The 24,905-nt window shown below is 35.4% G+C and overlaps 1 long non-coding RNA gene across 1 annotated transcript in view; it reads left to right on the top strand.

The window, feature by feature from the left end:
• The window catches only part of LOC124417686, a 29,586-nt gene extending 6,118 nt beyond the window's left edge, over positions 1-23,468 (top strand). The window contains exons 3-4 of the long non-coding RNA XR_006936522.1: positions 20,898-21,034; positions 23,378-23,468. This is a non-coding gene — a long non-coding RNA (uncharacterized LOC124417686). The remainder of the gene's footprint in view (positions 1-20,897; positions 21,035-23,377) is intronic.
• The last annotated feature ends 1,437 nt before the right edge of the window (positions 23,469-24,905 follow it).

The following is a 24,905-nucleotide window of genomic DNA, read 5'->3' as shown; positions in this document are numbered from 1 at the left end:
TTTAAAGTTCTTTACAGCTGGACTCCTAAGGAGCCAGTGCTCTGACAAGCAAAGAGCAAAGCCAGTTATGATGATTTTTTCCATGGACTAAAATCCCATCTAGAGTCACATTCTCAATAGGAGCATATGTTCTTTGGCCAAATGTGTGAAGCCTTAATCTGACCAGTGACATTCAGGTCAGAAGTACACATATGGTATGCCATACCGACTCAATTAACCATCCATCAATTTAATTGCATAATATATCAGAAGATGTATTCCACTTCTACTTACAGTTAGATGTAAGCATGGAAATAAATAAGATAAAGCAACAATTTTCTGATGTTTGTTTACTGTAATGGGAATACTAAATAGAAACAATAATATGTTTTATAATGCATTTTTGTTCTCAGAAAGAAATAATTTTTGACAGCTAAACTGATCAGAGGCTGCTAGTTTTAAAATGATACTTCTTGTTATAAGCAAGCGTAGGTGGAAAGCACACCTTACAAGAAAATTACAGCGCTTCCACTGATTCTAATCACATTAATGTAGGGATAAGGGAAAAAGAAGGTATATTATTTAAACATTATGTAAATTATGAAGAGAGTTAACACATTGCAAACTTATAAGTAGTGACACAGTTGAGTTGATTTATGCAATCACTCCAGACATCAAATCCTTCTGGAATAATATGCATGACAAAAAAATGACAACATGGTGACAAGTTTAAAGAAGAAGAAGAAGGAGAAGAAGAAGAAGAAGAAGAAGAAGAAGAAGAAGAAGAAGAAGAAGAAGAAGAAGAAGAAGAAGAAGAAGAAGAAGAAGGAAATTAAGCTTATATTTTAAATATTCTAGGACAAAAGCTTGAAATAATAGAAGTCAAGCATAAAGCCTTCAAAACTGGAGTTTACTTCCACACAAAATCACTATTATTTTAAAGCCCTCCTCAAAATTTGAATTATTTTCAATTTGTTGTTTTTAAAACTGGGCCTCAAAAACACATGCCAGTTCATGAATAATAATTGGAATTTTGTAAGCATGAGTTTATTTTTTCACTTCTGCCTGCAGTTCTATTTTGTCACTGTTCTAAACCCCGATTCTCATTTGCTATGTCTGTAGACATCACAAGCAAATGTTCAGACCAGTTGTCTGCCATAGGTCATAACACCTTTTTTCTGTGTCTTTACTGTACACAGATCAGTGCCATATTTAAGGCACTTTCTCTTCTCTGTTTCCTTTGTGGATCGAAATAAGTTGAATGTGATGTTTGTTTATAGACCAGCAGTTGTTACCCAGAACTGGATCTTGCCTTCAGGTTGGTTCTCCAGAAGAGCACTTTGTTCAGTGTTATTTTCATTCTTCTTCATCCAGAATACCAGACAGCTCTCCATAGTCACTTCTTTCTACAAACAAATAGAAGTATAGCACTGTTACACATTTAAACATCCACAAAATCTAGAGTAATGTGATCATATCACATATAAAGTTCAGGAGCAGCAATATTAAAGCACTTCTTAACATAGCACTTTGGAACGGGAAAAGCCGTTTCTGAACTCTATGTTCTGATATATGTTTTTGTGAGCAAAAAATATGAGCTTTGCACTATACTATTTTTAGATACCATTTTTTATTAGACAGCTCATATAATTATTTACTTATTTTCATGCTCACGTTTAATAGAAATTGTAAAGTTATCTGATAGCTCTATGCCATAAGCTTTGTGAAATTTGCTTACCTCCCTCCTCCCCCCACCACAAATGTTCCTTGAAATTCTGTATCTTGTTCACTATGTTGTCCAGCTTTCCATTGACTGGGTTGACAAAAAAAATTTCTCTAGAGGCTTTTTCCCGTGAGTTGGCCCCTAGATAGCAGTACATTAGTTATTGCTTCTTGAATGCCCAAGCAGGGATACACTCGTTAAATAGAAATGGTAGCATTTGATGTTATCAATCACTGGATACACCTGCAAGTGATAGCTGTGTCTGTGTCATGCAGATATCTCCAGTCCTCTACATGTGACATAAGTGTTGGTTTCTTGTAACTCTCCTTGCATCACAAGCCATTACAGAGGTTTCTTCTTTGCTCTGACCCTATGTGTTCAGCCTTGCTGGTTGGGATGGTCTAAGATCTAACTGATCTAGCACCAGAGAGATGTTGCCAGGCTGCACAATTGTAGACTCTATGGTTCAAGAAATACCATGAGAGAAATCTTACTAAAAGAAAAAGCACCCCAGCCACAGGCAGATGAATAATGTCCATCACCATCCCATGTCATATATTTGCACCTCAAAAGTTCTTACTCATTTGTAGAAAGCTTACAGAACCAGTGCACCTATAGTTCTGAAAACAAGCAACTTAATAGAAAATAAAACTGGCTTTATTCTTATGGACTGGAAAATCTGAGGCAGGGTGTTGAAATAAATTTCCTTCTAAACTTACTTTTCTTTAAAGAGATTTACAGATTACGTTGCTAGCACAGCAGTCAAGAATGAAGGTTTGTCCCTGAAAGGACGTGTTTAATCAGGGAACAGAGAATATAGGCTGGTATTGATGCTTTTAACTCACATCTGTCAGTAAATTGAAAAGGCAACTGTTCAAGTTCTCTGTGTTCTTTCCTTCTCAGGCAACTGTCCTTGTCACAGTAATGTTTGAATGGGACACATATTAGCTTTAGTTATTGTCTGAAAACTGGACTCAAAATGAACGGGAGTCAATGCAGACTTGCTTCTAGTTGGTGACTCCAGTAGTTTGAAAGTTGCTGCAGGGTATCTGTGAGTCTTGGGCAGAAACTTACAGGGAAGGCTAGAATAGCAGCTGGAAAGGGGAACTATTTCTTCAAGCCTACTTAGAGAATTGAATAGTGCAGCTGTTGATTCCCAGACATCTAATAGCCAAATTAATACTCTTACCAAAAATATCTACAAAATTCAGTCTTTTGTTTTCATGTATGAAATATCCATTTTCTGAAGCAAAAATGTTTGTAAAAATCATAAATTATTACTGGCCTGCTCAGGAGCAGAAAAAGAATATCCTCTTCGTAAGAATTATTGTTTCAAATTGTTCCCTCTCTTTTATTACTACTCAGATTTTAATGCAGCTTGTGGATTTAATTAGCCAGTTCAGGATATATTTGTAAAGTTATAAAAAATTGAAATTGCTATAAAATTAATAGTTATTATGACTAATCCATGATTAATACACTAACTGATAGTTTTTACATGTCCCAGAATAGCAATATAGAAGATATAATTTCTGAAATAGTAGGAGATTGAGCCAATTTTCTAACAAATCCACCAACCTTCTCTTTCCTCCTCCATGAAACATACAGATTGAGACTGTTGTGATATAACCTTAAAATCACAGCATAGGTCAGACTCTAAGCTCAGTTACCCTTTTCCCTTAAAAATAATATTGTTACCTAACCTAGTAAGCTTCTCCATTACAGTTTCTGAGGTCAGAGGATCTGTTGTAGAATAGGAAACCCAAACTCAAACTAGATTCCTGCCATATCACACCGTTGCATGTCAATCTCTATTTTAAACCTCACAAAAAAAACCACTTGTCTCTGTGCTGGTACTGGATGGTAGAGGTATCAGGATGATCTGACAGTAACATACACTGATTTGTTGCTCTGCTTTTAAAATATAGAAGTTGAGCAAAAAAGAGTATGAAATTAATGTTAGTTTTGGGTCAAAAGATTCTCTTCAAAAAAAAAAAAAAGAAAGAAAAAAGAAAGACAAAAAAGTATTTTAAGGTGCTATTTAAATAAAACAAAAATTCCAGTGGAAGAACATCAAAATGGAAGAGCCTAGAGAAACACATTAATGTGGATATAAACTAAAATTACTACGTCTAACAGCAAACTGCTCCACTGTAAAGAGAGGCTCATAATCTAGTTTATAATGAGGTACTCATCAAAATGGACCCTTGTCTCACTTCAATTTATTAGAGGGAGAGTAGGTTCTTTGATATATGTATACCTGATGTGAGATTAAGAAACAACGGTTCAAATGTTGGTTTGACCAGTTTATTATGAATCTTAATCAATCTGGAAGATGGGGAAGGGGAGACTGGAGATAGAAAAGATAGGAAACAAAAGCAAGGAGTCTTTGTACAGAGCAAGAGGGAGATAGTCACCACTATGGGTCCAGCAAGGTTTGTCTTCAGTACTAATGGGTTGTTGCGGTGTTGTTCCATTGCTGATGATGGCTGTGACCTACCTTCCAACTGCAGTACAAACTTATTTATAAGTCCAACGTGGTTGAGTCAGCTTCTTTTGGAGTGACATCTTCTGGCTTTTGGGTATCAGCAGGAACTCCTTTTGTTCCCATCTTCCAGGCCTTGCCAGCAGATAAGAGGGAGCATGGAGGTGCCAACCTGTTTCTTGCCTTCACAGCATACAATGGTATCATCCCCTAATCTCCCATAGAAAGCTGGAGTTATTTGGTCACAGGACAGATCTTCCACCAGCAAACAGTCCTGAGCACTCTCTTCTGAAGGCAGACAGCTCCAAAGAAATGCTTTCAAATGTAAAATTGTCCACACAGTGATCATAGAATCATAGAATCGCTAAGGTTGGAAAAGACCCACAGCATCACCCAGTCCAATCATTCGCCCTTCACCAATAGTTCTCACTAAACCATGTCCCTCAACACAACATCCAAACGCTCTTTGAACACCACCACAGTCGGTGACTCCACCACCTCTCTGGGCAGCCCATTCCAGTGCCTGACCACCCTTTCAGAGAAGTAGGATTTCCTAACATCCAGCCTGAATCTTCCCTGGCACAGCTTGAAGCCATTCCCTCTAGTCCTATCACTAGTTACATAAGAGAAGAGGCTGACCCCCAGCTCACTGCAACCTCCCTTCAGGTAGTTATAGAGAGCAATAAGGTCTCCCCTGAGCCTTCTCTTCTCCAGACTGAACAATCCCTGCTCCTTCAACCACTCCTTGTAAGGCCTGTGCTCCAGACCCCTCACCAGCTTTCTTGCTCTTCTTTGAACATGCTGCAGGGCCTCAACGTCTTTCTTGCAGTGAGGGGCCCAAAACTGGACACAGTACCTGAGGTGCAGCCTCACCAGTGCTGAGTACAGTGGGACAATTACTTTGCTGTTCCTGCTGGCAGCATTGTTTCTGATGCAAGCCAGGATGCCACTGGCCTTCTTGGCCACCTGGGCACCCTGCTGGCTCACATTCAGTCTAGCATCAATCAACACCCCTAGGTCCATTTCCTCTACACAGTCTTCCAGCCACTCTGCCCCAGGCCTGTAACGTTGCCTGGGGTTATTGTGGCCAAAGTGCAGGACCCGGCATTTGGTCTTGTTGAATCCCATCCCATTGGCTTCATCCCTGCTATCCAGCCTGATGTTGATTGCCACATGGCAACAGCCACCTCTCATCTCCTAGATAAGTCAAAGTCTTATTGCATACAAGAAATGCCATAGAAAGCAAGCTTTGAGCCAAAAACAAAGAAGGATTCATACAACCCTAAAAAGATAGGCAAAAAAACATGCTCTGCAGAGAGTCTCACAAGATCATTCTCTAAGTAACATATCCACACAAAAGGCAGCTCATGGTTTTTTTTTTTTTTTTTTTTTTTTTTTTTTTTTTTTTTTTTTTTAGCACTTTAGCTTAGCTTGGCTCTGGTTGCTTATTTTAAACAAAAAATTGATGCATTACAAACAGTAAAGACACTGGATAAATGAGATCTGATGTTTATTCATTATCCACTGTGACAATTTTTTTTTTAAAGTTCAGATAGTAAATAAAACTTAATTACTTTAGAAAGACATAAAATCTGCTGGTATGGGATATAATGCTAAATAATAATCACCAGAAAGCCTTCTCATTATTAGTGCTTTTGTGTTTGATATGGGTTTGGCCCAAGGCAAAGCCCAAGGCTTTATTTATTTAAAAGGGCACAAAAACAAGGCAATATGCATGTTTCATATTAAATATGAAACTATGTGAAATACAGCGAGAGAGAAATATTGTGAAGCACCAAGGAGAATTTATATTTTGTTGTACTTTTGCTCAGACATTATCAGACTTTCTGAGGAATTATGGGTACATTAATAGCCACTACAGTGTAGTAATTTATTATAATCTCACAGCAAAACAGGATACATGTACATACATACACACCCTGCATCTACAGGGAAATCTGATTTTTCTATTAAGTTGTCTGTTATTTTTTTAATTGCAAACTTGAGTTTAAGTCAACATATTTCCTTACTGCTCCTTCTGCTTGTCAGCTGTAGCTGGATTGATAAAATGTAAATGAACAAATCATTAACGAGTACTGGTTATGAATCTCTCAGGCAGTTCAGGACCCTATCAAATCCTGCACCTATTACTTTGTGTGATTGATGTACTATTGTAAGTGATTGTTCCTGATCTTATTAAATCTTATTGATTTTTTCCCAGTTTCTATTTTATGCAGGACCAGGCTTGGACTATTATGAATGTTGCTGAACACTGTTAATCAAGCTTACACAGCTATTTTGATGGCAAACAATTAGAACTCTGAAGCAATACCTTGCAATTAGCTTCAGGGATATGGACCTCAGCACTGTAATAATGAAAGAGACCTTCTCCTTCAAGCAAGATAATGAGATTTACAATTATGACCCCAAATAACCTCTGAGAAATAACCAATCTGCACACATAGATGTGTTTATCAATAATTTGTGCCCTTTTAATGAAAATGTATTTTTAATTTTTTTTTTCACATATGAATCATTGTTTCTAGTGAAACAAAGTGTATGAAATCTTATAAAAATGACAAACATAAAATGAAAATCTGTATATCTAATTTGAATTCACTGGAGGGTTCTACAGAGTGATATGCATCGATAACATTCAAATTTTATGTGAAAATAAGACTGAAAACTGTGTGAAAATATTCACATGCTATTAAAAAAGTTGTGTGGATATTATTCACAAAAATGTTTATTTACATACTTAGTGAATAAATGTATTAAGTATATACGCGCTGTGTAAACAGACATAGACATCCAGGCACTGGAATGGGCTGCCCAGGGAGATGGTGGAGTCACCAACCCTGGAGGTGTTCAAGGAACATTTGGACATTGTGTTGAGGGACATGGTTTAGTGAGAACTATTGGTAATGGATGGATGGTTGGACTGGGTGATCCTGTGGGTGATTACTTGGTGATTCTATGATTCTATGATTCTGTGATTCTGTGATTCTATGATCCATAAGCATATATTTTTTTATAAATCTACTCTATGATTTTTGTGGGTTTTTTTGTACCTTTGTTTATTTTCTGAATGAAAATAACAATAATTATCTCTTGATATGTCTCCTTCAGAAAGCAGAAAAATCATCATCATGATTTTTGGAGAAATGTCACAGGACAAATTTTTGGAGCGTAGAAAGCATGTAAAATTAATATTTAAATAAAATATAAGGAAATTTTTTGCCTAGAAAGTGAAGTACAGTGCTGCAAAAATTCTTAACTATAAGTGTTCATTTTTACTGTCCAAATGTACACACATTTTGTCTGATCATTTAATATGTCTATAACCTCTTGTACTTACATCTCACATTGCACTTGGAGTTTTATGAGTTTGAATGCCTGCTAATTGCTGCAGATTATTATTTTTTTCTTTTTTGCTAAATAAAAGTATTCAACATCTGTAAAACATATTTACATAAAGAATGAAATCCCTTCAGAATTGCGGAAAATTTTGAGTTTTTGAAAAATCCCTACAAAATTCCCTTTGTGCTTCTATGTATTTAATAGGAATGAAGACTTTGCTGACAAGATGAAGTGCATCAGGCTCAAATGCAGGAAAGACCAATTTTTGACTGTGAAATGTTCACCATTCCCATTATTCTTTTTTCATAATTAGTTGCAAATATCTCTGCAGTGTACAGCATTTTTGGAAGCATAACAGGGAGATGCTGAGAGCGCTTGCTGATCCATTGGGTTCCATTCTCCTTGCCCCTCATATCCAGATCTTCAAATCCCCTATAGACTCCGTTTCTGAGAGAACCCCTGGAAGGAACTTGGGTTCCATGAGCAAGGACTGCAACTAGGGGTTGGCTGAAAATATGTAGTTGGAAAAGAGAATGATGAGGATGATTAGTTTTTAATCAATACATTAATCCGGGTTTTGTGCAGGACTCTAAGTAGAGAAGGACGGTGCTGCAGAGAGAACAGTATTTCTTAGAACTGTCACTTTATAGTATGTCTACTTCAACGTAGCATTAAACTATGAACAGGATTATATTTTAACATACAGGATTAACAAGGCAAACTCTTCTTAATCTACTAAATATGTGCAAGAAGTTTATCCAGGGAAGCAGAATCCATATGTGCTTATAACTATATGCAGTTTATCATACCCTCACAATGAAACTTCAGAAGGCTAGAGTAAATTTCTATGGATTAAAACAATGTTGAAAGAGTTAATGTGAGAGCCTAGCAAACCTGCTGAGAATTTGAAAAGGTACATAAGCTAATTCACCTCGTGAGTTCCTCCTGGCTCTCTTCTCTTTGAGCACAGCCAATAAATGTGAGTTATTCTAGTGTCAATTTCAATTTTTATCAAATAAATATACATTTCTTGCTGGATGTAATGGTTAATGAAATGCACATAATATGTAAAATCTATAAAAATGTTGTAGTTGTACATTACTTTCTGAGTGTTGTACAACCTTTGTAAACAAAGTATAGTATATCAACTTTCTTGTGACAATAAGCAGATCTGTCATCTTGGGGACAGCTAAATGAATTATATAATCAATAACAGACTACATTTCTAATGATAAGACAGGCTCAGACAAATTAAAAAGGGGACCAGGTATAGCATGTCACAAGCCAGATACACAGGTAGTGAAACATATTTAATATTAAGTAGAACAGAATAAAATCCAGAAACAACAAACACACACACACACACACAACCAAACAAATATAAATGTAAACACATATAAAACTGAAGTTAACCATTTTTTTCTGCCTATTTTGAAACAGGAAGATAATTTCAAAGAATTCAAAGTACTAAAGAAAATAAAATAGTGAGATACTTAATGAAATGTTAAATGAAATAATTTTTAGATGGCTTTTGTACAAGTAAATCAGTAGTAAGGCAGCCTGCACAGAAACTGTCTCTGAAATAATGTTATACTTCACTGATGTGACAAAAAGCTATATTGGTATATATGCATTCCTAGAGGACTGCAATTAAAGGTCTGATTTAATTAAACTGCAAAGGTGTCACCTCTTCTTTTAAGCACAATACTGGGCAGTTTGCATAACTGATATTTTCCTCAGTTCCCTCTTCAGTGCAAAACGTGGATAATATATTGTTGATTTCTAAAGCCAATACTAGTTCAACTTATTAATGCAGGTGAAATATTTTCAGACCTTCGTCCTCTTACTGTTAACAGAATCATAAATGAGGATGAACATGTAGATATAAGAACAAATACCAGTGTAGCAATGACTACTAAAATATCTGTAGTGTATAAGCGTCATAAAACAAACATAAACAAATGAATAAAAAAATACTAAAAAAACCCAGTAATGCTTATTTATTCCATATTTCTAGCTTTTGCTAAAGAAGCCTGAAACATAAAATTAAGTACTCTTATCTATTTTTTTAGCCCTTTCAACTTAATACAGTTAATATTTATGTGCTCCTTCAAAACTACATATAGAAAAAGGTAGCTTATTACTTTATGTTTACTGAACGTTTCTATTACTATAAGAAAGTTTACTCTCTCCAGAGTTTGACAGAAGTATGATAATACCTTTTATTTTTTTCCAATGTGCATGAACATCTTGGTTTGGGTGCTGCTTCTCTGGGCACGTTCAAACTCATAATAAACAAAATGCTCTACCAAAGACACTACTTGCGAGTTTGCTAGCTTTACAGCTGACAAGTCTCCTAGCTGTTACTCTATAGATATAAGACGTCTTTATGTCTTACATACAGTTTGCCCAGTTGTGGATAAATTTTTTGATTTGTTAAACTGGGTCAGATGTGAACTTTATGCAAACCTAAGGGGGAAGAAAAGAATAAGGCAGTCATACAGTTGTAGTTTGTCCAAAGTCTGGGAATTAGCTGGAGGTTTTAGTCTGCATCGGTGTAAGAAGAGAAATAAACATTTAGTAATACTTACTTTTTTAAAACTTTTAGATTGATGATCAAAATTCTCCCCCCTTTCATTAAATTTTAAGAACTTCAGAAATCTATATGGCTTCTTCTTATTCCCGTATGCTCTTCTTCATAGGTTCCTGTTTGCATTATTTTTAAGCATTTGATAGTCTTAAAATTGAATAAACAGAGCCAGACGTTCTGTTTTGAAACTAGATGACATGCAGTATAGCCTGAGCAGCTGTAACTTGTGTATCTGCAGTTTTCAAAAGTTTCCTCTATCACCAGTGAGTATATACAATATAACCAAGAATTCAGATCACATCATTTTTTCCTTTCTTCCCTCTATGTATACTGTTTTCAAATATTTTAAATAGCTAAAGTCCTTTTTAAGTAGAGAAGAAATGCTCTCCTCACATTTCTTTCTTCCTTAGCATTTTCATACAGAATGCATAAATCTCACAGTAATATGTCTAGAATAAGATACACGTTTAGTGATAAAAACACAGTGTAGCTATAAGGATTAAGTGTTATTTGGATATGCAGGATTAAGGTTGAAACACACAGGCAGTACAAAACATTGAATCAAATAAGAATTTTGTGATGGATCAAATAAGAGTTTTGTGATGGAGGATAAAAACAGATAAAGATTTGCTTCTGTCCTGTATATGTCTACGTATTAATATAGGGTAATTGTAGCTATAAGCCTCCAAATGCTGGTGGTAGTGATGTGTCTCATTGCTGCCATAGGATTCATGACAGTGAATTCCAATTCATCAAAGCAAACGCCTCTGCACTGCACATCAGGCATGATGAGTCTCTAATAACAGTGTATCATCTCCAAGTTGCATGCATTAAAGACAAATGCATCAAAGTGTAATATCACACTTTAGAAGTTGTGTCTCATGTGGAAGCTTAGTGTTTCTGAAGATTTGTTTTTGTCTTTGTGGGCTCTTGTATTTTTTTTCTCCTATACTTCTGCAATGCTTTTGTGATATTCATGTCACTCAGGTATTTATTTGGGTGATGGAGTAACCCTTTGAAGAAATTCTGATCTCAAATCCGAAGTAACTCCCCCACCACGTTGCTTATTCATATAACTTATGTCAAAACTGCCTGCACTCAGATCTTAAGCTCTTCTGAAATCAAGTCCATAGTTGGGGCAACTGTAATGAAAAGAAGTGACTTGAAATAAAATCAGCCAACCATGAAGGCTCAATTCACAGCTTTAGGATGGCCAGACACAGATCTTCTTCAGCTTAATTTGTAGCAAGTAGCAATTTGGGCTTCATTTCATATGTTGTACATGCCATATGACAGACTACAGGTTTAAAAAAAAAAAAAAAACACAACAAACGATAAAAACAACAAAACTCTTGGATATGAGTATTCTGAATAAAAAAATAAAATCAAACATTAAACAAAACCTAGGATTCTTTACTTAACAGTCACAAATGTAAAGCTGTTAGTTCATTGTCATGATGCATCTTTCAGGAGGTAGTGCACCTTCTGTGTTAATATTTAGATCTTTCTGCATATTGAACATCTCTAAACAGATCTGATAGATTCAGAATATTATAGTCATGTCATCAAGAAGATAATAGAATATACTATCAACATACAAGGGGAGCTAGATATATAAGAGGCAGTCATAAACAATAAAAAATATTTATTTTCTAGACACTTTCACTGAATAAAGAAGTTATAGTCTGTTTAATTAGACTGCAGACATGAAGTTATACTTTTGTCCAATGGGAAAAATCTCTAATTACTAGTATTCGTGAAAATTTGGAGTATTTATTTTTCCTAATAGTACAAAGAGCAACCCAAAGAAAGATATTTGGAAATGTAAAATAAAACTATTTAAGTTCAATTAATAGGTCTAAACATGAAGAAAAATGTATTGCATAGTAGGGCACTTATTCGTTTAAGGGTGAAAAAAAAGAAAAACAAACAAACAAACAAACAAAAAACACAACTGAGCCAGCTCATTCTATTTACCTTCAGGTTCTCATGCTTTTTCTGTCAGATCACCACTTGTTCTCCTTCACTACCCCTCACTCTTCCACAGCCTGTCACTCATCTGTATTTATGATCTCCAAGCTATCATCCTCTCTGATTTTGTGATGCTCACAGATTCATCCTTCCCTACCCAACCTCACTCCCCCTGGTATCACCATGGTCTCTAATTTTAGCTATATCCTTCACTTCTTTGCCCCTCTTTCGTATTATTCTGTCTGTTCCTCTGCACCTTAAACTAACTCAGAAAGTCATCATCTGTTTATCTGTCTCCATTGACTGACGGGAACCTATAGAATGGCTGAGTCTTTCATTTGGGTCCTTTTGTTCTCTGCCCCTACCCTCCCCTTAAAAAAAAAAAAAAAAAAAAAAAAAAAAGACACATTTGCTCCTAGTTTCTACATTTCTCACAAACTGATTTTCCTTCAAACTTCCTTTCCATTGACTTCTCTGTATTTGTCTTTAAAAGTTTTCTGTGTCTTCAGTTCTTCTAACTTTGGCCTATCTCCTTCTGCAGTTCCATCATTAAATCCCAAATTGTTGAATCTATATTTTTCCTACTTTCTCTTACCAGCTCTCAATTTCTCTTATTATCAGATTCCATACTATCTGCACACAGTTTCTCTCTAGACTATTTATGTTCTCAGTTTTAATCAAACCCTTATTTCTGCACCTACCATTCACAATGCAAAGCAAAGTTCTCAATCCTTTTTTTCTGAATACTTTTAAACTCACTTGCCAAATATGTTATGTCCTCCCACTCTTTCCCAGTCTCCCCACTGTTCTTTGTTGTTGTCGTTTTTCAGAATAGGTCAAGTTTTTCCAAAAGTATCTTCCAATATTTCATATCATTTTTAAATGTTCTGATGCCTTGTCTCTAGTCAGTTGAAATGCTTTTAACAAAATACCGCCTTTTCCCTCTAATGGTCTTTATATGTATTAATGACAGATGTTATAATTGTGTACAAATATCTTAGCATAGGTCAAAGTTACATTGTACCTGGTGCTATGCACACAGCCAGGAAAGAACCAGAAGAAAAAATATATAACAGAACACTCTTTTGCGGTTGAGGTAGATCTGCCAGATTTCCTCACATTCACATTACCATTTTTTCTGTCCTCTGGAATAAGTTCATAACTAAACAGAGAAATATTTCACTATTTGATTAGCTTTTCATTTTTTTTTTTTTTTAAATAGGCGCTTATACTAATTCCCTCCATCTTTTATCAGTAGTCTCTGCAATACTTCATTTCTTTTGAAAAGAGACTTAGCAATTCAGATCTTCACTAGCAAAGGGAATTTTCTTGGACAAAATCTTTACTATTGCTTGCAAAATCAAGCAATTCCCTCCCAGTCGAAACAGTTTTCTCAAACCTCATTGCTCATCATGCCTTTAGCACCCTTTGAAAACTATTGCACAGGTGGAGTGATGTCTCGTCCTTGATTATGAATAACCACATTTTATCAACACTAGTATTCTACTTGCTCTCATTAAATATCTTTCCTCTTGTTGTTGTTGTTATAGTAAGGTTATAAAACAGATGTATAGATTTGGTTTGTTTAAGCTTATCTGTTTTCTGACAGCCTTCCCAACAACAGTATAACCTGTACAACAGGAACATCATTTCTTCCAGAAAGACTCTTCACATTGGAAGTCTCATGAATGCTGGTTTTCCTCCTTTAACAAAGTGAGGTTGTTCATTAGCACTACATACCTCAAAGCATTCTGGACTCCAGGCTGCCTTGCAACATAGAAAGCAGCTATTATCAAGTAAAAAATTTGGACTTTCTGGCTCACATTACAAGAGAATAAAAAGTACATGACCTGAATTTTCCTGTTTTCCTATTACTTTCCTAACTTTTGTGTAAAAATCCTAATGATTTGACTAGCTTCCAGTTCAGAAAGTTTTGTGGCTGACAACTTAGAAGACAAGAGGCACGGAATCATCTGCCCCAAAATGCTGTGTAGATGTTCCCAAAGGGCAGAAGAAAAAAAAGAACACTGTTATAGATCCAGAAAGAAAAGCGAACATTTTCAGTCTATTGCCTGCCTATCATCAGGGACATTTTCCTCTCCTTTGTTTCTAATTGCACTCTCCAGGCTCCTTTCTATATTGCTGAACTGTCTTTCATAATGTCTGCTGTTCATATTCTCTTTCTCCTTTATATTTCATAATTCTTCCCACTTTCTAACTTCCTCTCACTGATCAGAATGTGGGATGCCATGCTTTTCCCATTTGTTTAAAATAGGACATGCCTTGGTATTCAGGTGTTATATGATGACAGATTTTTATAAATATTGAGGAGTTTAGTGTCAAACACTGCAATTTGTGCCAGTGTATAGGGACGTTCAGTGGTAAATTCTGGTTTGTATATATAGCCAGAGACAAAACACTAGTTATGTCCTTCTATTCCTGGTAATAGAATTCTAAAATCTCAGACAATTTCAGATTTTACAAGTGGAAGAATTCAAGTTTATGTAACTGATATTAGAATGAGGGTAACGGTAACACAATGGCCCACAGTATAACACAATATAAACTCTCAAAACAAGAGAACTGTAGGCAAAAGTACAAGAAAGATAATATCTGATTATTTTACTGTTTAGTTGGAAATGTTTATTCATTAGCAATACGGGGAAGGTGGGGCAAAACTTCTTTAAACATCTAAACTTACTATTCTTTTCTGGAAGGGAGTAGACTTTTATTTAACACATAATTTAAGTATAGTGCAGTATTCAATTCTTGTGAGTTAAATGCTGTGGGAAGCTGGAGGACTTATCTCCTGAGATTTTTAACAAAAATTTGCAGGTCCGATTTATTATTATTATTATTATTATTATGCTTTGTTTGTTTATTTTTGCTTAAGGAAACATTATAAAAAGTGAAGTAAAATTTCAAAGAAGTGAGCACCACACTTCATATTATTTACCTTTAAAAAAAAAAAAGAAAAAAAAAAAAGAAAAAAAAAGAATTTACAAGTGTCATTGCTCAACACATCTCTGAACTCTGAAATAAATGATTTATCTTTGTATCCAGCCTAACAAGGACATGTATATTTCCTTCTAGAGTCTATGTTTGATTTGAAGAGGTTGCTCAGTTCAGAAATGAATGAAAGCAGCTCCACCTTGGGCATTCACTAGACCTGTATGTATTTCCATGGAACATTATGTTTACACAAGAGAAAGATTCTTTTTCAAAACATTCTCAGCTATCCATTCTTATGTCCTAATATACAGAGGTATAATCGCTGCAAGGATAGTTGCATATTATTGGAAGTCTTCTAATGTAACTGTGGTAAGTACTAACTTCTGTGGTTAGTACCACAAAATCAGGAACTATGTGCAGGTAGAGATATCAAAGCAAAAAAAAAAAAAAAAAAAAAAAAAAAAAAAAAAAAAAAAAACTTCTTGGTACTTTGAATTACTGGTTATTTAGAAGAGAAAAAATACTGAATGCTATAAACAAATATAGACACTTTAATGGCAAAAATAGATACATCCCTAGGCCTTAGAATTAAAAGTGTCTAACATAGTTTAAAAGTTTTTTTTTTAAGTGCATCTGCTGTGTCAGTATCCTAAGATTTCAAATCTTGCAAATTAATCTTTCATTATGTTTTCTGAAGGAACTATCAGAAGTGGCAAATGTTTACTACAAATTTAATTGAAAACTATGCAGGCAAACTTGATTCAGTGCTACTTACAATCACTTGTGGCAGTTCATAAATTTTAAATTGTAAATGATATTTGCAGTCAAGTGTCTTTAATTAGAGAATGTCTTATCATGAGATAAGACAATAAAAAATATTTCCTCCATTTATCTATCATTCATTTATCAAAGATTAATTCTTTTTCATCTTTATCTCATTTTAGACTAGATTTTCGAAAGTCATCAGTGACCTGAAAAGATCTGCAATAGAACTAGTCCCTTTGAGGGGAAGATTTGTCGGAGGAAAAAAAAAAAAAAAAGTTATTGGAGACCTTTTCACATATGCAGAGCATTTAGCAAATGAAAATTTTTAGTTATTGGATGTTATCTTCTGAAAGATATAGAGAGAAAGCAAGGATAGGGTCATACTATTATTTCCAAATAGCAATTACACCGTCTCAAAAGGGAGAGAGAGCTGTCCATCATGTATGCAATGCCTCATGCCTAATTCATATTTTAACTATTTTTTTCCCTCCTAAAGGAATTTTAGTTCTGTACTTCCTTTTGGCATGCTCTGACTGTCTTAGGGTGTAATTCAACTCAAAGTCCCAAAAAACCTTTGCATTTTGTTTACATTGTATCTCTGTGCATTTGCTGAACTTGATCATGCTTGATCTACCCTAAAATTTCAAAGTACTGCAAGCCTGAAGAGGGAAGAGAACTCCATTATTCTAACGTTTCTGAAGTGCCTTAGCAAAGGCCACGCTTTGTAGGTATCTCGAATGTGTGATTATTATGTGAAAATTAGACCAGAAAAGCTTTTCTAAGGAGACCAGAAAAGCTTTTCTGTGACAAAAATCCCCCTTAAGGATACAGTACTATTTTCTCTGACCCTGAAATGATCTTTGACAAGAGGGTTGAGTCTCTGGACTTCTGGAGCTATGAAGAAAACATTTCTGTAAGAAAGGTACTTATAATTTTCTAAAATCAAGGAATGATGAAGCATAGTACAAAATATTATGTATAGGAGCCTGATTTTCTAGACTGCAAAATATTAGATTACATATAGTACCAAATACTATTTTAATACCCTGAAAATAGACCTCACGTATTTTCAGTGGATAATTGAGCTGTGTGTGTATTTTAGGACAAATATCGGGAAAAGTCATGTTCAATACCAATGACTATACCATTTAAACAATGAAAGCATCAGGTAAGTAACAACATTTGGACAGCAAGTCAATATGACTATGAAAGGTCTCCAATAATGAGCAAATTCCAACCAATACACTGTTTGAGTATTTGGCCTTCCTATTGACAAAGGTTGCTTTCAATCACACTGTATCTATTACCATATCAATCATCACTCTAAATGAATACAACATGATCATTGACGAAGACATCACTTAAGCAGAGAAACTAAAGGTTCTATAAAAGCAAATGATGAAACTTTGGTTGTTCTCAGCATGAATATTAGAACTAATCCTTAATCATTCCTATTTTGTAAAGCAAACAAATTGAAGCAAAAATGTTAACTCTATTTCTTGTTCAGGAGCATAAAATAAATGGAAATTGATATCACATTCTTAATTATTAAACATAATGCAATCCAATACTTTGTTTGCTACACAAATTAAGATATGGAATTGAAGTGATGAAAATGATTTACGTGCAGGATTAAAATATTGGCAGCTTTATAGAGTGAAATGTCACTATACTGCTGTACCTTCAAGTTTTACATTTCCTCCTTTGAATCCCTGTCAGCTCTCATGAGCACAGGAGACTTTAATCAATGCTTGCAGTAGCCATAACATAACACTGAATATTTTACCTGTTTAATAATCAAAACACTGCTTAGTACACGTCAAAAGCAAAAATGACAAACATATATATTACAATTGGCAAGGTTACATTTTAAACTACCTTAAAATTAAATTCTCATGCATTTCTGTTTCTACCACTTTTTGAATGCAACTGGTATTTTACAGCAGCTTAATGTACCCTAAGGCAATCAAATTGTATTTAGGATGATTCAAAGGTCATAAAATTCAAAGACTTATGAGTTCACGTATTTGAATCAGTTTTTAATTTGTATGACACAAAACATTTGTGGGAAAAATATATAATTCCCTCATGTACTCCAAACAGTGGGATTCAGATTATAACTTTTTGCTGCATTTCTGTAGATAATCAATACAAAAAAAAAAAAAAAAAAAAAAAAAGACATCAAAACAGGAAAGGGAAGAAAAGACTACCATCCAGATATTATTGCAATTTGCTCCACTAATGAAACAACTTTGTAGGAAGCTAAAATAAATTCTGGAATGAGGAAATAAGGGCAGAGGCAGTATGAGTTTAAGAAAATAAACAAAAAAAAATCCATTAGATTTTTGTAAAGATTGTCAGACACATGAAACATAGCTACAGAGTTTCAAATCAAGGCCACTAGTAAAATTAATTTAAAAGATAGGTAGAAATATTTATAGAAAAGAAAAACAAAACAAAATACAAACTACAGGATATTTTAGCATAAAGCCATCAAGAAGAGATTAAGATAAACTTGAAAACCATTAAGGATATTTTTTTCTTTAAAACAATTTAATCAATGTTATTTGAATTAACCGTTAGATTTTCTTTCAAACTTCCAAAAGCAATCAAAGTATAAAATAGTCCCCAATTCTGTTCTATTATAAACCACTTAAATTAAAAAGAGATTTAAAAAAATGCTTTTAAAGCACCTAATTTATATGGAAAATAATTTCTAGATATTTTAACAAAGTGGTATAGTAGACGAAATGCTTTGTATTTTGGAAATATTTTTGAAAAAATAAAGAAAAAGCAGGTACACATGAACATTGTTGGTGGTATTATCCATTCAGCTCTGGACTGGATTTATTATATATCTATTGGATTAATATTCTAAGTTATATTTTTTGCCTATATGAATGCTATAAGTATATAAAATTCTAAGAATATAGAAAATATTCTGGTCTCTCCCCTCACTGCTATGACGCTCAGCAGGAAAGCCTGATTTTTCTAGCAGGTGTATCTAGCTTTATCAAACTTTTTATCCACCTGTGCAGGACAGCCAATTTCAAAGCTTTTATTCATGGAAGTGACTTGCTTTACTGTCTCTAGTTCTATGTCTGATCACATAACTGTGACAGTTTTATAATATAAAAAAAATATATAGTACATCAAAAAGGTTCATTAGACTAACCTCTGTTACAAAGGTAATTTACATTTACTGTACTCCAGACCATTGCAGGTGCTACTGTTTTAGGCAAATGAGAATTGAAAGCTGCAATTTTTACTCCAACTTGATCTTCATTTTTCTCATAGCCAGAATTCAAAAGGACTAAGTAGACAAGAAGCAGAAATGATTTCCACAAAATGTACTTGTGTTGATTTGCAACAGACAGACTAGCACTGAACACTTCCCTTCTCCCCTACTTAACCACATCGTGGCAAAAGGCAGTTTTCTGCATTTCAGCACTTTGCTTCTGCTTCTTGTAACCTTTAATTTTAAGGTGAATTAAGCTAAATCTTGTACAGAATCTTTAATCCACACTTTCACTGTGATTCACATGCCAGTTGCTGTTCGCCATGAATTTTCTATAGATTGTTTTGCTTAGGTATATGAGATATCTTAAACAAAACATCCTTCCCAATATATCTGTGGATGTATTGTTGCTCCCACTCTTCTTTAAGAAGACAAAAGTAATAGTAGTGATGATAAAAGTAATGACTTAACTACATGCTAAAGAGGAACAGACTGAAGATGAAGGATGCGTTTCTTTTGCATATAATAGAATCATAGAATGGCTTGGGTTCAAAGGGACCTTAGAAATCATCTGATTTCAACCCCCTGTCATGGACAGCATTACCACCACTACATCAGACTGGTTAGTGCTCCAACTTGACTCGAATTCTTCCTAATATCTAATCTAAATCTCACCTGTTTTATTTTAAAACCATTACATCTTTTTGCTATCAGACCATGTTAAAAGATGGCCCTCCTCCTGTTTATAAACTCCCTTCAAGTACTGAAAGGTAACAATGATGTGTTCCTGAAGCCTTCTCTTCTCCAAGCTGAACAAGATGAACTCCCTCAGCCTTTCTCAATAAGAGAGGTGCTCCAGCCCCCTGATCATTTTCATGGCCTTCATCTGGATCTGCCCCAACAGCACTATGCCTGTGAAATGCTGAGGGCGCCAGGTCTGAACGCTGTACTCCAGACAGGACTTCGCAAGGGCAGAGTAGAGGGGGACAATCTCTTGCCCTGCTGGCCACTCTCATGATCCATTCCCCTTCTTCTAACTAGATCCCACTCTCCATCTAGTAGGATCATAGGCTTATAGAATCACCAAGGTTGGAAAAGACCTACAAGATGATCCAGTTGATCAAGGAGAATACTAAATGTATTTCCGATCCCTTCAACATCCTCCCAATGGACATAAAGGCTATTTAAATATTTTGTATTTTCCTTGTCACAGACTTCTGTGACCTGACTTGGAAGAGCAGGAGTGCATAATAGTCCTGTGGCTTTATCAGACCCAGTAGCCTCTTCTTGATGTCCCAGATGTGGACTCCTGGAAGACCTCAAGCCTTTGTAGAAAGATCGTTTAGGTGACAAATCATTACCTGAGTGCGTCTCAGTGAGGAATCCCCAACTACTAACATCTTTTGTCTTTTTTTGGTGGCACTAGTTTTGACTTGCGTCCTTATTTGGACCAACTCAACATGGTTGTCCCTTCCCAAGTCTGAATCATTACTCACATTGTCCAGAGTATTTTTTTCTGTTGCTTAGAGGCATTTTGAAGGCAAGAGGAAGACTTTTTTTTCTGCTCTGAGCGGAGACAAGAGTCCAGTCTCTTGAACGTTTTTACCAGCTGTTTCCTCAAGATTGAAAGCTAGCTTAGCTTCTTTTGTTTGTAGGTACATACAACAGGGCTGTTGATCTGCTCATGTTACTGCATGATAACACAAATCAATTTCTCTCTCCAGTTACTGAATACTACGCTGGCTGATGATTTCCTCATGTAACCTTGCTGCCTGCTTTAAAAGTTGATCAAACTGGGCACACCTGTACTCATGACATCCCTTTCTTCCCTCAGGCATCTAGAGGACTTCCAGATTCTGAAGTTTCCTGCAACTGAAGTTCTGAGCAGCTCTGTTTCTCCTCAGAAGATCTGTCTGTGTGCATATGTCAGCCCAGAAAGATTGTGGCCCCTCTGTCAGCCCAGGTGTTCTGGTGAGTAGTCATCTGTTTGTTTCAATAGATTAAGACTTTTTGCTACTCTCTGTTACTCTAAGGAGTAAGTGGGCTGCCTACAGGCAGTTACGGATTAACAGCACTGCTGTTGTGTTTTTTTTTGTTGTTGTTGTTTGTTGTTTGTTTGTTTGTTTGTTTTTTCCCAGTAACTTGGACAGGAATTGAGCTGAAATTCTAAAACTTAGGACAAAACCACAAAGCATGATGTTTCCTGTTGAGACCCAAGTTGACACAGTCCAAAGCAACACCACCACCTACATCTCCACCTGTATTCTGCTGACAGAATGTCTGGACTTCATTTTCCAAAACTGCCTTAGAGTTTGTTCTAAGGAAAATAATAATAATAAAAATTATATTTCAACAAAAGATTTTTAATATAAGAGGGGTTTATTGTACCACTTCTGCAACATTCACAATGCTGGCACTTTAATCATAAGGTTAAGGTGCTGTAGAGGAGGAGATGTAATCACTATTAGAGAAAGCCACTATTGGAGGCTGAGCGGCTTGAGGAAACTTAAGGCAGTATTACAGGATTATGTGATTAGTGTCTTGTAAGACCCGTTCTGAGCAAGTCAGTGACCAGAAGACTGTTTTTACTGAGTAGACAGTAGTGCATTCTGCTGGTTAAAGCACAGGCAATGGCTCAAAGACTCACATCAGAATTTGAAGACAAGCGAGAACAACACAGCCTGTGACTCTAATAAGATGAGTAGAAAAAGCTGGACCAGAGTAAAGGACAAATTTACAACAGAATTGGAGTGGCTAAGAAAAGTTACAAAGCACTTGAAATGTTATTTTCCGTGCTATTCACAAATACTGGACAAGATCTAAGCTTATCTCATTCCATATTCTACTGCTGGCCATTGAGAACGCACCTTTGTCCAGCAGCTAGAAGATAGCTCTTCAAGCCTTCATCTTCCTCTAGTGACTGTTTTTCCCAGCATCAAGACTTTTGACCTGAAGTCCCTACACAACTGAGTCCATCATATTTTCCATGCCCCTCTCGGAAGAGAGGCAATCTCTGCCTTATTAGCCTTCTCTAAAATAAGGAGCCATTTAGAAAATAAATAGCCATGGTACTTCAGAACTTGCCAAGACTTCAATATGCTACTGACATTCCAAACCAATTTAATTTCAGACATTTCTTTACTACAACTTTCTAGAAAATAGTTTTATTACTATGTCTATTAAAACTGCCCCTTCATCAAAGTTTTCTTATAATCCTGTGATTGGTTTAGCTCTAGTGTAATGCAGATTGTATCAACAGCTTGCCAAACAAGTATGGTCTGATTAATTTAAATGGGCATTTCATTTTTGCTTCCACTTATTCAGAACAGGATATATAATCGACTATAGCTGACATGGAGAATCTTTGATTATTATTTCTTTTTTTATATACTTCCAAAACACTGCAGACTTATGAGTAAATCAGCTGAGACTCTCATGGCATGAAGTACCACACAACCATTGAAAATTAATTATTCACAATAATAGTAACATATTTCTCTTTCCATTAAATCATTGCAAACATCTTTTCAAAAATTAATTAGTTATGGTTCATAAGATGCACTATAGTAATGAGGCAGGAAGTTTAAATCTGTTTTTATATTTGCATATATAGAGACAAAGCCAAACAATTCATGATCGATCTAAGAAAATTTCAATGAAACACCCTTTGCTGGGAGTTTCCCAGATTCTAATGAACTGCTGCTAGAACCAGTGGGAACTACAGCATAAAAGTAATCCAGAGTTTCCCAGATATTTTTCTTCTGAGAACAAGAGTTAAGGGATGAAAAATCATAATATTTGTCTAGGACTAGCGCTCTTTTAAGATGTTCTTTTCCTTAGTCATAAACACAAAGTGACCTAAGGAACTCTCAGTGAGTGTGACTAAAATGCTAAATTATCAGCTGTGTACTCATGGAAACAACATTTTCACTCTTTATTTTCCCCAAATAAATATATATATTCCTAGATGTACGATCCCCAGTCCTAGGAATCTCAGATTCTCTGTGTAAATCATGGATGTCCAACCTTTTGCCTTGCCTGGGCTGCATTGAGTGAAGAGGAATTGTCTTGGGCTGCATACGAAATACATAACATAGTTAATCTATTTAAGGAAAAAAAACCCTCTTTTTTTAATATATATTTTTTTCTTTAAAAAATAATAAAAAAAAAACATGAAACTAGTGGGATATGTAACCTTGTTTTAGTGCAATTAGTGCATCAGTCTAGACTGATGGCTGTGGCTGCAATTCCTAGCAAGTTCTCAAGGTGTTCATCAGAGATTTTTGATGAAATTTTACTATTCCTGTATTTCAGCTTTGAAAATAGTTGTTCACAAAAGTACATACTGCCAGAAAGAGATGACACAGATAAGGTGTGATGGTGAAGCGAGGGATATTTTTCTCAGGTAAGAGAGATCTTATAAAAGTCTTCATAAAAAAGATCTTATAAAAGACAAAGAAACATAATCAAATGTTTGAGTTGAATGATTGCAAGTCGATACATTCTATGTAAAAATTTGCAGGTAATGTATTTATGTCAACTGAAAGTGGATTTACAAATATACCAAATGATTGATCTTTTTTTTTTCAGCAGCCTTGAAACCTATTCTCAAATTCCTTTATCAAAACTGAATGCTAGACTGCATATTTTTCACTGTTCACAGGACTGTGTTTAGCCAATGTATAAAACCCATAAAATTCTTTGCCATATCTTGAGTTAGCACTGCACTGCTCCTTCTTCATGCCCAGGTTTAATCTCAGACAGTGACAGTCACACACTGATGTTTGGTTGTTGCTGAGCAATGGATGCATGCCAGGGGCTGGGCCGGGCCACTCAGCAGGGAAGAGTTGCCTCCATGATGGACTGACTGTGCTGGGCCTCATACAGCCCGCAAGGCATGGGTTGTACATACCTGTTGTAAATCACAAGAAGAATTAGGACTGAGACTAAAAACAACCAGAGCAGGCCCATGCTGAATGATGGAACACATTTGAAGAGGTATGAAAATGAAACCTCAATGCATTTGTGGATTTAGTTCTTCTGGATAGATGCCGAACCCTAAGCCTTCTGCTATATGTCACTGTTCGTATTTTCCCATTGGGAATGGATGATTGGCTGGTTCTTTTGAAACACAGGTGGGGGAAATGTGAAGGTGACAACAATATATTGTTTCTGATGTTTGTCTAATGGAAAACACATAAACAAAAATATGGGGTCTCCCAAACAACAGTGTTCTATTAACTACAGAAGCAACAACACTTCCTCTGGAGTTCGCTCTTCCAGAGCCCAAGAGTCTCACATTCATTTTCTTCTTTTATTCAAAAATGATAGGTGAATGAAAGAAAATGGTCCCATTCAAGGCTATTTTGTCATTAAAATGTCATTTTTAGAAAATAAGAGATGAGTTTTCTCTCTTTTCAAGCTGAAGAGGACCTAGAACTTGTGTAACCCACTTCTTCTATCTCAAATCCAATTTTTAGTTACCTGAAGGTTGAGGTCTTGCATCAAATGCATTCAGATGACAATTGTCAATTTTTGTTCCATATTGAAGTGTAGGTAAAGGATAAGACTATGATTACTAAGCCAGAGTCCCCCATGTACTTGATCTGTAAATTCCTAATAGATTCTACTGAGAAGGCTGGAGTTTTCTGAAAGTATGAAATAGTTATTTCCTGGATGATTTAATAAGCTAAAAAAAAAAAAGTCCAGGTGGTTTACGACAGTTTCTGAAACTTGCTTGTCACGCGTGTTCCCTGTTCACTTTCTGCCTTTCAGAGAGATGAGATAGCAGCGGTAAATCAGGTTGCCACTTTTAGAAGTAACATGTCTTACAGTGCCTGCA

The sequence above is a fragment of the Gallus gallus genome, chromosome 2 (assembly GCF_016699485.2).
Source record: "Gallus gallus isolate bGalGal1 chromosome 2, bGalGal1.mat.broiler.GRCg7b, whole genome shotgun sequence".
Classification (NCBI taxonomy): domain Eukaryota; kingdom Metazoa; phylum Chordata; class Aves; order Galliformes; family Phasianidae; genus Gallus; species Gallus gallus.
This window is presented reverse-complemented; position numbering and strand designations above follow the sequence as displayed.